Below are 15,756 nucleotides of genomic sequence, written 5' to 3'. Positions count from 1 at the left end.
GGCGCTGTTGCACCTTTTTGACCAGGATGGAGGAGTTCAGGGACCAGGCGAGATCCTCGGAAATGTGGACACTGAGGAATTTGAAGCTTGATACACGCTCCACTACAGCTCCGTTGACATAGATGGGGACATGAGTATAGGTCCTAGCATGCCTGAAGTCCACAATAATCTTCTTCTGAATGTTAAGGGCCAGGTCGTTGTCGGCACACCACGCGGCCAGGTGCTGGACCTCATTCCTGTAAGCCGTCGCATCATCCCCTCTGATCTGGCCAACCACCGTGGTGTCGTCTGCGAACTTGATTATGGAGTTAGAATCGTGTACAGGAATGCAGTCATAGGTGAAAAGGGAGTACAGAAGAGGGCTCAGCACACAGCCATGAAGCATGCCGGTGTTCAGGGTGAGAGTGGAGGAGGAGAGGTTGTCTAATTTAACAGACTAGGGTCTGTTAATCAGAAAGTCCAAGGTCCAACTGCAGAGGGATGAGCTGATACCAAGCTGGCGAAGTTTGGCGATCAGCTTGGAGAGGATCATAGTCATAGTCATACTTTATTGATCCCGGAGGAAATTGTTTAAGTATTCAATCACAGTATTGAATGCCGAACTAAAGTCAATGAACAGCATACTGACGTGAGAGTTGGGGCTGTCCAGGTGGGACAGGGCAGAATGAAGCACCGTGGAGATGGCATCCTCTGTAGACCTGTTGGTGAGAATTGATGGGGGTCCAGGGCATATAGTTCCCTCTAAGCTGTGCGCATGTGCGCGCGCACACACATTTTTCAACCAGCGCAGAAAAGAAATTAATGTATGCACAAAAGGTCAATTACCTAAAATAATGTAGTAGTTAATAATTATACTTATTGAAAATAATCTTTTAGCTAACTGTTTCTGTTAACTAGTTAGTCGATCTTTCAAATACCACAATGCATGTTACTAATTTACATCACCTCACCTATCATGTTCCAGTTTGTACAGCTGCATCATGGTGGCAGCCATCTGTGGCAGACAGTGTTCATATCGTAAAGTTTACAAAGATCTGTTTCAAATCCTGTAGATCTCTTACTAAGTGTTTATTGGAAAAATATTGATTCACTATGTCGAATTCAAAAGAAGCGAAGGGCGTGAAGCGCAAAAGAACTGCAAATTTGTTTAAAGTTGAATGGCTTAACAAAATAGTAGAAACTGTTACACCGAGAGCTCATGAGATCATGAACGTTCAGCTACCAGAAATATTTATGTATGATTTGGAAGCTGGAGTTATCTGTATTGTCGTGATGTGAAAGTTGCTGGAGAATTTGCTAGTGGAAAGAAGTGGGATGATATTTGGAAACTTGACTTTTTGAAGCATCGTTTGGCAAGTAAATCGCAGTTGGACGGTGTACAAAAGCTCAGGCAACAGAACCCGCCATTACCTGTTACAGGATTGCTACGCATGTTACGGTTCAGTGCAGATGAGCAACAGCAAAAATGATCAAACCCAGAGGAGATCAAAGTTGAGGTACAAGAATGGTCAACTTTTGATTTCTCCATAATTGCAGATTGTGACTTCACATTTGGCAATGAACAAGTTAATGCCTTATGTCTAAAATATCATGATATTCTAGCTGAAAATATTGTAATAGACAGTTTAATGATTTCAAATTTTCTGTGCAAGAAAAAATTAAATCCAAACTGATTTCAAACTGTGCTCAAATGGTGGCATTTGTACTTCAAAATGAACAGTTTTGCGACCTTGCACAGTTGATGGACATTGGGGGAACCTTTCTTCCGTCCAGTGCGGACTGTGAGCGATGTTTTAGCCTAATGAATCAACTCAAAAACAAGCTGAGAAACCATTTAGGTGAATGTCATTTGGATATGTTAATGAGAATCAAAAACTATCAATGGGATAGAAGTTCTATTAGTCGAGATAGAGTTTACAAAGAATGGGTAAATGCCAAAGACAGGAGAGAGAAAAAATAACCGAGTGACTTAAATATGATAAAAATTAACTATCTCCAACCTGATGGCATGAACATTGATTTCTCTAACTTCTGTTAATGCCCCTCCTCCCCTTTGTACCCCATCCTTTATTTATTTATTATTATGATTTTTTTTTCTTTCCCCTTTTTTCCTCCCTCTGTCCCTCTCAATATAACTCCATGCCCATCCTCTGGGCTTTCCCCCTCCCCCTTTCTTTCTCCCTAGGCCTTCCGTCCCATGATTCTCTCCCTTCTCCAGCCTCATATCCCTTTTGCCAATCAACTTTCCAGCTCTTGGCTCCATCCCTCCCCCTCCAGTCTTCTCCTATCATTTTGGATCTCCCCCTCCCCTTCCCCCTCTCACTTTCAACTCTCTTACTAGCTCTTCTTTCAGTTAGTCCTGACGAAGAGTCTTGGCCCAAAACATCGACTGTACCTCTTCCTATTGATGCTGTCTGGCCTGCTGTGTTCACCAGCATTTTTTTGTGTGTGTGATTTAAATATGTATGTTATTTTGTTGCTATTCTGTGCAGATTTATGTCAAATATTTTGTAAACCTACATAAACTGTCCCATGTGTGCATTCAGTGCGCAGATACTTCTGTCACAGGAAAATAATTTGCACAACCTAAGATTTTTGCACACACTGACTACTAAAAATTAGAGGGAACATTGGTCCAGGGTAGTGGGCAGACAGGACTTCAGATGTGATAGAACCAGTCTTTCAAAGCACTTTGCAATGATGGAGGTGAGTGCAACTGGACGGAAGTCATTCAGGCCTGTGGCACTGGAATGCTTTGGCACTGGCATGATGGTGGCGATCTTGAAGCTTGTGGGGACAACTGCCTGGGCCAGGGACAGATTAAAAATGTCTGTGAAGACCCCAGCCAACTGCCTTGCACAGACTCTGAGCACTTGGCCAGGTATTCCATCCGGACCAGCTGCCTTCCGTACATTCACCCTGCTCAGGGTGGCACAAACATCGGAGGTGGAAAGTGAGAGAGGCGGTTCACCAGGTGGGAGATCCGCTTTGAGGGTGACCTCCTTGTTCTCTCGGTCAAAGCGAGCATAGAAGTAATTGAGTTTATCAGGGAGGGAAGCAGAACTGGAAGGGGGCACAGTACTAGGTGGTTTGAAGTCTGTAATGACCTGTGTGTCATGCCACATGCACCAGGGGTCCGAGGAGTTGAAATACTCCTCGATTCTCCGTTTGTATATGTGTCTAGCTTGAGAGATTCCCCTCCTCAGGTTGGCCCTGGGTGAGCTGTAAGCTTTCCGGTCTCCAGATCTGAAGGCTGAAGGCTTTGAGCAGGAGGAGAACCTCTCTGTTCATCCATGGTTTCTGACTGGGGAAAACTTCTACTTGTTTTTGTGATGTCACTCTATCTATACACTTGCTGATGTGTTCAAGGACAGAGCTGGTATATAAATGAATGTTAATCTGAGAGTCTGTGGTGGCATGGGCAGGAAACGCACTCCAGTCTGTGTGCTGGAATTGATGCTGAAGAGCAGGGTCAGCCCCCTCCAGCCAGACCTTAGTAGTCTTCATTGTGGGTTTCACACGTTTAATAACCGGGCGATATTTGGGAAGCAGAAACAATGCAAGATGGTCGGACTGTCCCAGGTGGGGAAGGGTAGTGGCTTTGTAAGCATCAGCCACATTTGTGTAGACATGATCTAAGGTTTTATTTCCCCTTGTGGTGCATGATACATTTTGGTAAAATCTTGGAGGCATGGTACATAGGTTACAATGATTAAAGTCCCAAGTGACAATAAAGGCTCCGTCTGGATGCAATGTCTGCAGCTTGCTAATAGCGGCACTGAGGCCTTTCATGGCTACTTTAGCATCAGCATCCGGTGGTACATAAACTGTGACAGCAATGATACAGGTAAACTCTCTGTGGCTGATAAAAAGGTCTGCTCTTAATAATCAGGTATTCCAGATCAGCAGAGCAATAAGTGTTAGCAACGGTAGAGTTAGGGCGTCATGATCAATTCACGTAGATGCACTACTTTTACCTGTTGCTGTTGCAGCTCTGTTAGCCCTGAAGACTGCGCGCCCTTCCAGTTCCATTACGTTGTTTGGGACATCACTGTTTCGCCACGTCTCCGTAAAAAACATGACATTGCAATCCATAAGCCTTCTTATATATTATAAAAGCAAGGATGTAATACTGAGGCTTTATGAGGCACTGGTCACACTGCGGGAGTACTGTGAGCAATTCTGGTCCCCTAATCTAGAAAAAGATGTGCTGGCACTGGAGAAGGTCCAGAGGAGACGCACAAGAATGATCCCAGCAATGAAAGGGTTGATGTATAAGGTGCGGTTGATATGATTCTGGGCTTGTACTCGCGAGAGTTTAGAAAAATGAAGGGGGATTTCATTGAAAGCTCCGGAATATTGAAAATCCTAGACAGAGTGGATATGAAAGGATGTTTCCTATAGAGGGTGATTCTAAAACCAGAGGGCACAGCCTCAGTATAGAGTAATTCCCTTTAAAGAAAAAAGATGAGGAGGAAGTTCTTTAACGAGAGGATGGTGAATTTGCGGAATTCATTGTCACAGGTGGCTGTGGAGGCCAAGTCATTAGGTATATTTGCAACGGAGGATGATAAATTTTTGATTAGCTGGGGAGTCAAAGGTTACGGGGAGAAGGCAGGAGAATGGGATTGTGAGGGATAAGTCAGCCATGATGGAATGAATTGTGGAGCAGAGAAGATAGGCCAAATGGCCTAATTCTGCTCCTATGTCTTATGATCATAATCTACACCATTTCCTTTTATTTTACTTCTGTAGTTACCTCCTTTAAACATTTTATATGCTTCCTTCATACAAAAGGACAGAGTTGACCTTACTAAGCTGATTTTCCTGCTCTTTCTCACTCAGGAATTAGATGGGAAGAAGGCATCTATAGAGTTTCTCTAATCCAGGAACACAGACACCCAAATCTTCTGTATTGGCCCAATCACATAACCTATGGAGAAACCAGATACAGAGCTACCCTGTCAAGGTTTACAGCAGCAATGACATGCCTTCCGTTAAAATCAGAAAATCCCAATTGCCTCAAAAAAACTCTAGAACACAATGCATAAAAGAAGTCACATTCTAACAGTAAGCTACCCTCTGGTTTTTCATACATGCAAAAATCCCAGTGTACTTCACAACATCTTAACCAACCAAAAGTAGACACTTAGCTAAGAAGGGAAATTAAGGGCTTTTTAAAATAGTTTGGCTTGGGTGTGAGGGAGGATCAAAGATAGAGAGGTGCCAAGGCACAATGTTTGGCAGTTGCAGTTTGGAAGTAAGATACAAAATATGAGAGGGACAAGACCATGGAGTATAAGATATTGAAATAAAATATCAAGAGTTGAAAGTGACAGAGTTGTTTGAGACGAAGATAACCGGCGTTTAGTTGAGTTCAATTATACAAGATTTTCTTTGTACAATTGGACTTTCAGAAGGTTAGGAGGGGAAATTATTTGCATTTATATGATACAGCTCCCTTGGGTTGTCCAGCGTGCTCAAAAAGTGAAAATCTTTGAAATGGAAGTTACTATCACAATGACGATAATGTGGCAGCCTGCTGCACACAGCACCAAATACCATTAAGATAAATAATCAGTTTGGTTGTTCTGGCGATGTTGGTTGGGGAATAAATGAGGACGAGTTCACTGCTAGAATACCACTGGTCTTCCAGAAATACTGCCAGCACGTACACTTGAATGAATCCTTATCTGGAGGATACGACCACCCATAACACAGCATTCCATCAGGGCTGCATTGTACAGTCGACCTGGATTTTGTATTAAAAGTTTGATGCAGATTCGCATCTCAGAGGCAAAAATGCTATTATTCATCCAAGCGTGTATCTGAAGGCTAGGAACAGACCATCCTCAGTTCCGTCTGCTGGTGCTATAAGTAACTGCATATGCTCAACCCTCCTGGAAATTCTTTCGAAGCGTAATAGACAATTTCATGTGTCCAGGGAAAATGGGTGGAGGAAATAATTCCAGCTGCTTCAGCTCAAGAAACATTTTGAAGAGGAGTCAATGCAAGGTATCAGGGAGGCTTGCAGTGTATGTTCTTGTAAATGGCAACTCAATTGGCATGGACCTCAAGAGACTAAATGTGCAACCACCTGGATGAGAAGAGGCAGAAAGTGCAGGAGTGTTCAGAATACTGCTGTTCCCAAACTCATGGTCAGCATGAGACTCCTGGAGCTGGTGACAGTTGGAGAGAGACTGCATGGGGAGAACAGCAAAGCACTGAAATGCAGTTATTGTAAGTGATGACGTGGTTAGGGGCCATTTTTGTAGGTGCCAGATCACAGGAGATCACAGACTAGATACTGAATAGTTAGTGGTATGAGAGTGGGTAATCTGTAATTTTCAAATCACAACCCCTAGGTTCTTCAACACAAGGAAACATGCTCCTCAAATTCATTTTGTTACGACCCCTCAGAATTTTACGTTTCTCCTAAGTCCATTCTCACACTCCTAAACTCCAGTTTCCAAGTCTCACCAGTCCACACTTTCTTCATAAGACAACCCAACCATTCCGGAACAAAATCACAAACAGCTGGAAGAACTCAGTGGGGCAGGTGGTGTAAGTAGAGGCAAATGCAGTTTGTTGTATCCTTTCTACTTTTGTATTCAATTCCCCTAGTGATAAATAATAACAATCTGTTAACTTTTCTAAATGATTGCAGTGTGTGCTTAGTGCCTTTGATAAACTGTATGCCAGGATTACAATCTATGTCAGAAATTTGCAAGCTCTCACTATACAGTTAAAATGTTTTCTTTAATTTTGCTTGCCAAGATGGACAATTTCACATTTTCCAACATTATAATTCAGAATAACAGAAGTGTACGCAACACACATCAAAGTTGCTGGTAAACGCAGCAGACCAGGCAGCATCTATTGGAAGAGTTTCAGTCGACGTTTCAGCCCGAGACCCTTCGTCAGGACTAACTGAAGGAAGAGTTAGTAAGAGATTTGAAAGTGAGAGGGGGAGGGGGAGATCCAAAATGATAGGAGAAGACAGGAGGGGGAGGGATGGAGCCAAGAGTTGGACAGGTGATTGGCAAAGGGGATATGAGAGGATCATGGGACAGGAGGTCCGGGGAGAAAGACGGCGGGGGGGGGGAGAAACAGAGGATGGGCAAGGGGTATAGTCAGAGGGACAGAGGGAGAAAAAGGAGAGTGACAGAAAGAATGTGTGTATATAAATAAATAACGGATGGGGTACTAGGGGGAGGTAGGGCACTAGCGGAAGTTAGAGAAGTCGATGTTCATGCCATCAGGTTGGAGGCTACCCAGACGGAATGTAAGATGTTGTTCCTCCAACCTGAGTGTGGCTTCCTCTTTACAGTAGAGGAGGCCATGGATGGACATGTCAGAATGGGAATGGGATGTGGAATTAAAATGTGTGGCCACTGGGAGATCCTGCTTTCTCTGGCGGACAGAGCGTAGGTGTTCAGCAAAGCGGTCTCCCAGTCTGTGTCAGGTCTCGCCAATATATAAAAGGCCACATCTGGAGCACCGGACGCAGTATATCACCCCAGCCAACTCACAGGTGAAGTGTCGCCTCACCTGGAAGGACTGTTTGGGGCCCTGAATGGTGGTGAAGGAGGAAGTGTAGGGGCATGTGTAGCACTTGTTCCACTTACAAGGATAAGTGCCAGGAGGGAGATCAGTGGGGAGGGATGGGGGGGACGAATGGACAAGGGAGTCGCGTAGGGAGCGATCCCTGCAGAAAGCAGGGGGGGGAGGAGGGAAAGATGTGCTTAGTGGGATCCCGTTGGAGGTGGCGGAAGTTGCGGAGAATAATATGTTGGACCCGGAGTCCTTCCAGGTGAGGCGACACTTCACCTGTGAGTCAACTGGGGTGATATACTGCGTCTGGTGCTCCCGATGTGGCCTTCTATATATTGGCGAGACCTGACGCAGACTGGGAGACCGCTTTGCTGAACACCTACGCTCTGTCCGCCAGAGAAAGCAGGATCTCCCAGTGGCCACACATTTTAATTCCACATCCCATTCTCATTCTGACATGTCCATCCATGGCCTCCTCTACTGTAAAGAGGAAGCCACACTCAGGTTGGAGGAACAACACCTTATATTCCGTCTGGGTAGCCTCCAACCTGATGGCATGAACATCGACTTCTCAAACTTCCGCTAATGCCCCACCTCCCCCTCGTACCCCATCCGTTATTTATTTTTATACATATATTCTTTCTCTCACTCTCCTTTTTCTCCCTCTGTCCCTCTGACTATACCCCTTGCCCATCCTCTGTTTTCCCACCCCCCCCATCTTTCTCCCCGGACCTCCTGTCCCATGATCCTCTCATATCCCCTTTGCCAATCACCTGTCCAACTCTTGGCTCCATCCCTCCCCCTCCTGTCTTTTCCTATCATTTTGGATCTCCCCCTCCCCCTCTCACTTTCAAATCTCTTACTAACTCTTCCTTCAGTTAGAACTGACGAAGGGTCTCGGCCTGAAATGTCGACTGAAACTCTTCCTAGAGATGCTGCCTGGCCTGCTGCGTTTACCAGCAACTTTGATGTGTGTTGCTTGAATTTCCAGCATCTGCAGAATTCCTGTTGTTACGTTTTTTTTTTAAACAGAAGTGTAGCATGTTTTGATAGAGTAGGCAAAATAAAAGCTGTTCCCATGAACCTATGTTATAAGGACTTGGAGAGTGTCAAGTTTTTGGTAAGAGAACTTGATGAGGAATATGGAGCAAGTGGTAATGACCTGGAACTCAGTGCCTTTGAAGTGATAGAAGTGGTGGTGATCAATGATTTCAATAAAAAATTGAAACAGCACTGTAGGGCAATGAGAATACAGTTTGTTCTACAGAGTTCAACTTAATAGACTGAGTCTAATAGGTTTGATGATGTAGTTATGATATTGAATATTGTGCAGCCAGATGGAATGCCACAACACACAATTTATCAACATTGCCATACATCTGTGCTAATGCAGATGCAGAGAATGTAGAATTCATTTTATTGATGGTAGAGGATGATTTATCAGTTAAAGCAACGAGCAAGTGAAACTGATGCAGAGTATCTATTATTTCCAATATTAAAGCAACTATGTATGCTTTTGACTCACTGGATTCATGGTCGGACACATTCGTGGCTGATCACTGACATTACAAATCAACACTGCATTACACAAAATTCACACAATAGTTATACCCAAAGAAGTATGATGTAGAATAATTGAACAACTTCACTCTAAGCATATGGTTACTCTCAGTATGAATGCTGCAACTTGTATATTTGTCCATTGCGCCTGCATAGAACAAGGATTTGTACAACCAGTCAGAAATTGTGAAGTCTGATTGGGTAGAGATCTCAGCCACCTGAGAAGGGCACAAAAAGCCAATCTAGTGGCCACATGGATCACTGTGAGAATGAGCTGCATTACTTCCAGGTGCAGGAGGAGGGCTTCCATTCAGACTGATTGAGGCAAGCCTATGGGGACCACTGAAGAAATCAGATTCATTTCCACAGCATGTGGTGCGCCTGGAGTCCTAACACTTTTTGAGGAGTTGTTTCAGAACACGTTTGAAGATCTCCCGAGGTTGGGAAGTTTGAGACTGGAGCAATGTTGCCTGGCCTGCTGAGTTCCTCCAGCACTGTGTGTGTGTTGTTGCTTGGGTTAATGATGGGAAGGGAAACATTTGGAGGAGTTTGGGACTGGAGACAGCCTTTTTTTGCACAGAGTGTGGTAGGTTTGTGGAATGCTCTACCAGAGGTGGTGGATTTGTGTACAAATGCAGAATTTAGAAGACATTTGAACAGCTACACAGATTGGGTGTGGGGGGGGGGTGGGGCTGGGAAGGTGGAGTGGTTTGGAGGGATCTGAGACAAATGCTCTTGATCTCAAAGATTGTAAATATTGTATCAAGCTGTGATTGTGGACTTGTAAACTCCAGCAAAGACCACAGTTGTCAGGCACAACCCTGTCTGTTAATTAATCAAATGTAAAATATTCTGTCAGAAATCCAGATTATTTTATCAACACAAAAGACAGTTAAGATCTAGGATTGGCAATGAATGAAAGGACAGAAATCAAAATTCCACATGAACTTTAAAAATGTTGTTTTCTTACAAGATTGGAGAAGACAAATTTGATGGGAACTTGAGTGTTTTTTCTCTACATTGTGTCTGTGTGGCGGGTGGGAATGTGGAGTGGTTGAGCAACAGCAAGTTTTTAAGGACAGTAGGATAGGTGCATGAACGGTAAGGGCGGTTTGTGGAGAGAACCAGCAGGGATATGGGAAAGGCAGGAGCAAATGAGATTACGATAGGCGTTTGACCAGCAGGGATAAAAGGGCCTTTGCCGTGCTGTTTGGCTCTCAGGAAGTAATTGCTTCCACAGATGGGTACTACATCGCTGAATCTCCAACTAGAACCAACAACATCCGGTAGAGCTACCGCCACATTATAAATACAGCCAATCTGCTAAATTTGCTCGTCATTAAAATCCTCTTTTGAAGGGGATAAGCAGAGTCCTACGTTATGCAAGTATGTCACTACTGTACTTGACATGTTTTAGACTTGAATGCTTTATTTCATACATAAGCGCTGTCTGAAAATAAACTTCTGTTTATACAGTAATTAAGAATAAGCTCGAATAAACTAGACGTCCCCCCTGCAGCTCCGGGTTGGAAGCCTGCCTGGGCAGCGGGAGCGGGACCCGGACTCATGTCTTTATCAATCGGTTAATTAAATAAGCAGACTGGAGGAGGCCTGGGCGGTTTTGTTTTAAATATGCCTCGCCAGTTTATGATGCCCAAACTCACCAGGTTATTGGTCTCTCCACACCGTGGTCGCCTTTTCCCTCCGCGAAATGGCAGTCCCCTGCTTTCACTTGCAAACTGCGTGATGTTTGTTTCTGTCACCATTCAGCGGCCTTCCGTCACAACCCAAACACGCCCACTTTGCTTTTGAAGTCCAGGGCGGGCGCTTCGAGGGCGCCGGCGGGCAAGGAAATGCAATCTCCTCGAGTGGGGAGTGGTCTCCGACCCTGGGCACTGCGTAGACCCGCGGGTCAGTGTTGGAGGCGCACACGTGAGAGATTTATTTGACAGTAAATTCCACTTACGTCTTTGCAATTGTTTATTTTATGTGTCTGGAAAATGTGGGAGAAGTAAACTTTAAAAAGTTCGCCCTGAACGTCGGCTGTACTCTTTTTCGTAGATGCTGCCTGGCCTGTTGAGTTCCTCCAGCATTTTGTGTGTGTTGCTTGGATTTCCAGCATCTGCAGATTTTCTCCTCTTTGTGACTTTGAAAGCATTTATATGCACCCAAATATTGATACACAATGTATCCTAAAATTCCTAAATTGAATGTATTTTAAATTATTTTAAAATGGTTTGTGCATTCATAGTGTGACAGTGCCCAAACAGGCCCTTTGCGGGGAGTAGGTCCATGCCAATCACATCATCTTCCCTTTTAGTCCCAGTTGCCCACATTTAGTCCATAAACCCCCACTGCCCACATCTACCTATCCAACTGCCCCTAACATGTTGCAATTATACCTGAATTAACCACTTTCTCTGGCAGCTCATTCCAGGTAGTGTATTTAATATTTTAGCAATATTTGAATAATATTAGATTATGAAGATACGTAGTCCTCATTTATTGTCATTTAGTAATGCATGCATTAAGAAATGATACATTATTTCCTCCGGTGTGATATCACAAAACACAGAACAGACCAATACTGAAAAAACTGACAAAACCACATAATTATAACATATAGTTACAACAGTGGCATAATGATATATGCCATTCACATACTTCTTACCTATATCCCGTAATGAATTATGTAAACAAAGAACTTGTTTATTATTTCTTTCTTTTTGTATTTGCAGAGTTTGTTGTCTTCTGCACTCTGGTTGAATACTGAAGTTGAGCAGTCCTTCATTAGTTCTGTTATGGTTATTATTCTTTAGATTTATTGAGTATGCCCGAAAGAAAATGAATCTCAGACTTGTACATGGAACTTTGAATGCTTATTTACAGAATATATATTACAGAAAGGCAGGAGGAGAAGATGGCGGCACGCCTGCGTGTGCGCAGCCCTCCGGTGAAAAAATGATATTGTATCTGTTAAACAGGGGCCGTGGACAATTCTGATCTGATGGAGAATGGACGTGAAAGCACAGAGGAACATCTGGAGAAATTTCTGAAACGCCCGTTCGCTGCTGTCGTTACTGTGTGGTCGGGAATCTTTCGGAGGGTAGGCCTCAAAATCCCCGGCCTTGTCTGCTTTTGGCAACTGAGAAGGAGGTCGAATCGTTCGGACAGAGATGGCGCTCAGTATTCGGTGACAGAGAGCTGATCAGAGCTCGAAGTTTTCGGATGACTCAGAGTCAGATTGTGGTTGGCATGGCAGGGAGAGTTTTTCTTCCTTCTCCGGTCTGCGTGAGATGTGGGACATTTGAGAAACTTGGAACTTTACTGTGCTCATGGACTTCTTCATCAATTTATGGTATCACAGCTATCACAGAAGTGGCTGTAGATTTTCTGGGTAGAATCCATTTTGCCTTCTTGATGGGATGGGAAAGTACAGCTCTTGCTGATCTGATCTCCTGGATCTCTGCTGTCAGCCACAGCTTATGCTTGACCCCAAAGCTGATGGGTTTGAGGACATTGACACCCTCGGTGCCTTTCACCATGTAGCCAGTCACAGATCCTGTGCATTCATCAGCATTGATGTGATCGCCATAGGTAGCCACTTCCCTCAACAAGCTGCAGTCAGTGCATTCAAAACATTGTGTAACATTGAGCTGGCTCTTTCTGGCCAAACTACGATTTCCTCGCAAACTGGTCCGGCACATTTTAGCAGTGGTCTGTATGCTGGGATTTTCACAACAGATATGTGATCAGAGCATCCAAGGTGGGGATGGAAGGGGGACAGCCTTGTATGGCCCACAGATGTCCATGTAAACTAAGTCTAATGCATTTTCTCCTCTGGTACAAAGTCAACATGTTGATAAATTTAGGGAGGGCTGTTTTTGGGGCTGAGTAGGTCGTGGGAGGGGGTGGTTGGGAGAGGGACGATAATCACGTGACCAGACTATAATAATAACAATAATAATAATAATTATTATTATTTCAGGTGCAGAATTGGAACATTTTAAACAGGGATTCTAACATTCTGCAGTTTAAACCCATAGATCAATGTCCTCAAGCTGAGATGAATATAACAGAATAATGCCCCCCCACCAGTGGTGTTGCCTGTGTAGGGTGTGGTGCGCCTGCTCCCACTAACTCAGGCATTATTTTAGGATGCTCCAAACTGTCCCTCGAGTTTTTTGGGGGTTATTCTGCTGTCTACAATCCAATGTAATGGGGTGAATGAAAATAAATGAAACTGTTTGAAAAGCCTGTGTCTAGAATCCTTATTTTTATGAGTTATAAACCAGTAAAGCATGTTAACTGAAGGAATTGTTTTGATTAGCCAAACTAGTGATTGTTGTAAATGGTGAACTTTCAAGAACTGCTGAATGGGAGGGCAAAGTGTGTGAACTACTGGGGAAACTAGACCAGGGACAGAACGAGGAGGCGTGTCTAACCGGGCAAAGAGGTGAGGATAGCATTGCCAATCTGTTAGGATCCAAGTGCTGGAGTATCTGAGACTAGAATCGAGACACGATGCGAAACTGAAACGTAGATGGGGTTCTAAACTAGACGCTAGATGAGAATCCAAAGTTTAGTTGACGATTGAGCACCGATCCACATTTCAGGTGCTCTTTAAGTATTGAAACTCTGGCGGCGAAACATGAATCTTCAAAGGGGCTGCCCCGGCTATCCATATTCCGGAGTTAGATCATCTCAGCCCCGGAGGCTGATGCGGTTGGGTGCGTGTCGTAACACTGTGGGTTTTACCGGAGGTAACAACATTCCTATCCACGTGAAAAGAGGATAATTCCTAGCTGTTTCTGGGATGCTGCCCCAGAGCCAGATTTCTGTAAGAATAGGCACGGAGCTGTTCCTCATCTTGCACTGGGGCAGTTGCAAAGGCAATCCAGTTTTTTTTCCAGGGTATGTACGTTGAAGAGCAGTGTTGACAGGAGAGCCGACCTGCGGGGGTTAGCCTTTAACCTAGCACAGATTCCAACAAGCCTACCGCACCTCTGTTTTCTCACTGCTTCAAGCAATGTCACAGTATGAGAGCCTGGTCCATGCTGCTCCTCTGCTGTCGGTCTCGCCAATGAACTGGCCTTGTACTATCTTGTATTATTAATGTCTAATAGGGTCTTGCAATCATAAGAAAACCGTGTAAAATAAACATTTGCCCCATTTGTTAGACCCAGAAAGGCCACTGCAACCAAGCGTGCTGCTATTTCATCATTGCTGCATTTGCAATTTGCATTGAAATGTTTGTGAATATGGAATCCAGAACGTAAGAATTTCAGCTGCCAGTTTATCAAAATAATAGTTGAGAAATAGTTGGTTAGCTCCAGTCTGAGCAAGGATATGAACCCGCTGCAATTTGCCTACCATCATAGCAGGTCTGCAGTGGATGTAATCCCATTGGCTTTGGAGCACCTAGACAACCTCAAAACATGTCAGGCTGCTGTTTATTGGTTACAGTTTAACCTTCAACACCATCATCCCCTTGGTATCAATCAACAAGCTTCAAAAGCTGGGCCTCTGTACCGTCCACTGCAAATGGATCTTTGGCTTCCTCATCGGGAGATCATGGTCAGTCCAGATTGTTAATAACATCTGCCGATTAACACAGGCGTACCTCAAGGATGCATGCTTAGTCCCTTGTACTACTCTCTCTACACTCATGATTGTGTGGCTAGGCACAGCTGAAACGTCATCCACAAATTCACTGGTGACACCACTATTATTTGGCAATGTCAGTGATGAGGAGGTGTACAGAACTGATTGGTGTTGTAACAACAACCTTACACTTTAATAGAGGCAGCACAGTAGCATAGTGGTTAGCACAACATTCTCCAGTACCAACAACCCAGGTTCAATTCCCACCACTGGCTACAAGGAGTTTACACGCTCTTCCCATGACCACGTGGGTTTCCTCTGGGTACTCTGGTTCCCTCGCACAGTCCAAAGATGTACTGGTTGGTAGGTTAATTGGTCATTGTAAATTGTCCCGTGATTAGGCTAGTATTAAATTGGCAGATTGCTGGGTAGCGTGGCTTGAAGGGCCGGAAGGGCTGTATCTTAATAAATAGAACAATAAATCAGCAAGACCAAGGAATAAATTATAGACTGGAGGAAGGGGAAGTTGGGAGAACATACACTATTCTTCATTGATGGGTCAGCGGTGGAAAGGGTGAGCAGCTTCAACTTCCTGAGTATCAACATCTCAGAGGAACTATCCTGAGCCCAACCCATTGATGCAGTTACTAAGAAGGCATGCCAACTCCTATTTCATTTGGAGTTTGAGGAGATTTGTTATGTCACCAATGACTTGCAAAGTTCTAAAGAGAGCATTCTGTCTGGTTGCATCACCGCCTGGTATAGAGCCCCCAATGCAGAACAGGGTTGTAGGTTCAGCTAGTTCTCACATGGCCACAACCCACCCTGCCATCGAGGACACGTTTACGAGTCCCTCAAGGGGGCGTCCATCATTAAGTGCCCTCCTTACCTTACTGCCATCAGTCAGGAAGTACAGGAGTTTGAAGACCCACATTCAACATATTAAGAACAGCTCCTTTCCCTCTGCCATCCGATTTCTGACCAGGCCATGAGCATCATTTCATTATTCATCTTTTGCATGATTTATTTGTTTTGTAA

The 15,756-nt window shown here is 44.2% G+C and overlaps 1 protein-coding gene across 2 annotated transcripts in view; it reads right to left on the bottom strand.

The window, feature by feature from the left end:
* ccdc82 (coiled-coil domain containing 82) overlaps positions 1-10,915 on the bottom strand; it is a 117,651-nt gene extending 106,736 nt beyond the window's left edge. For both annotated transcript variants that reach the window (XM_063053816.1, XM_063053817.1), the window contains exon 1: positions 10,779-10,915. The gene's annotated coding sequence lies outside the window, so the exon portion shown is untranslated. The remainder of the gene's footprint in view (positions 1-10,778) is intronic.
* Positions 10,916-15,756: the final 4,841 nt, after the last annotated feature.

The sequence above is a fragment of the Mobula hypostoma genome, chromosome 7 (genome assembly GCF_963921235.1).
Source record: "Mobula hypostoma chromosome 7, sMobHyp1.1, whole genome shotgun sequence".
NCBI lineage: Eukaryota > Metazoa > Chordata > Chondrichthyes > Myliobatiformes > Myliobatidae > Mobula > Mobula hypostoma.
Note: the sequence above shows the minus strand (reverse complement) of the source record. Positions and strands in the feature narration are given on the sequence as shown.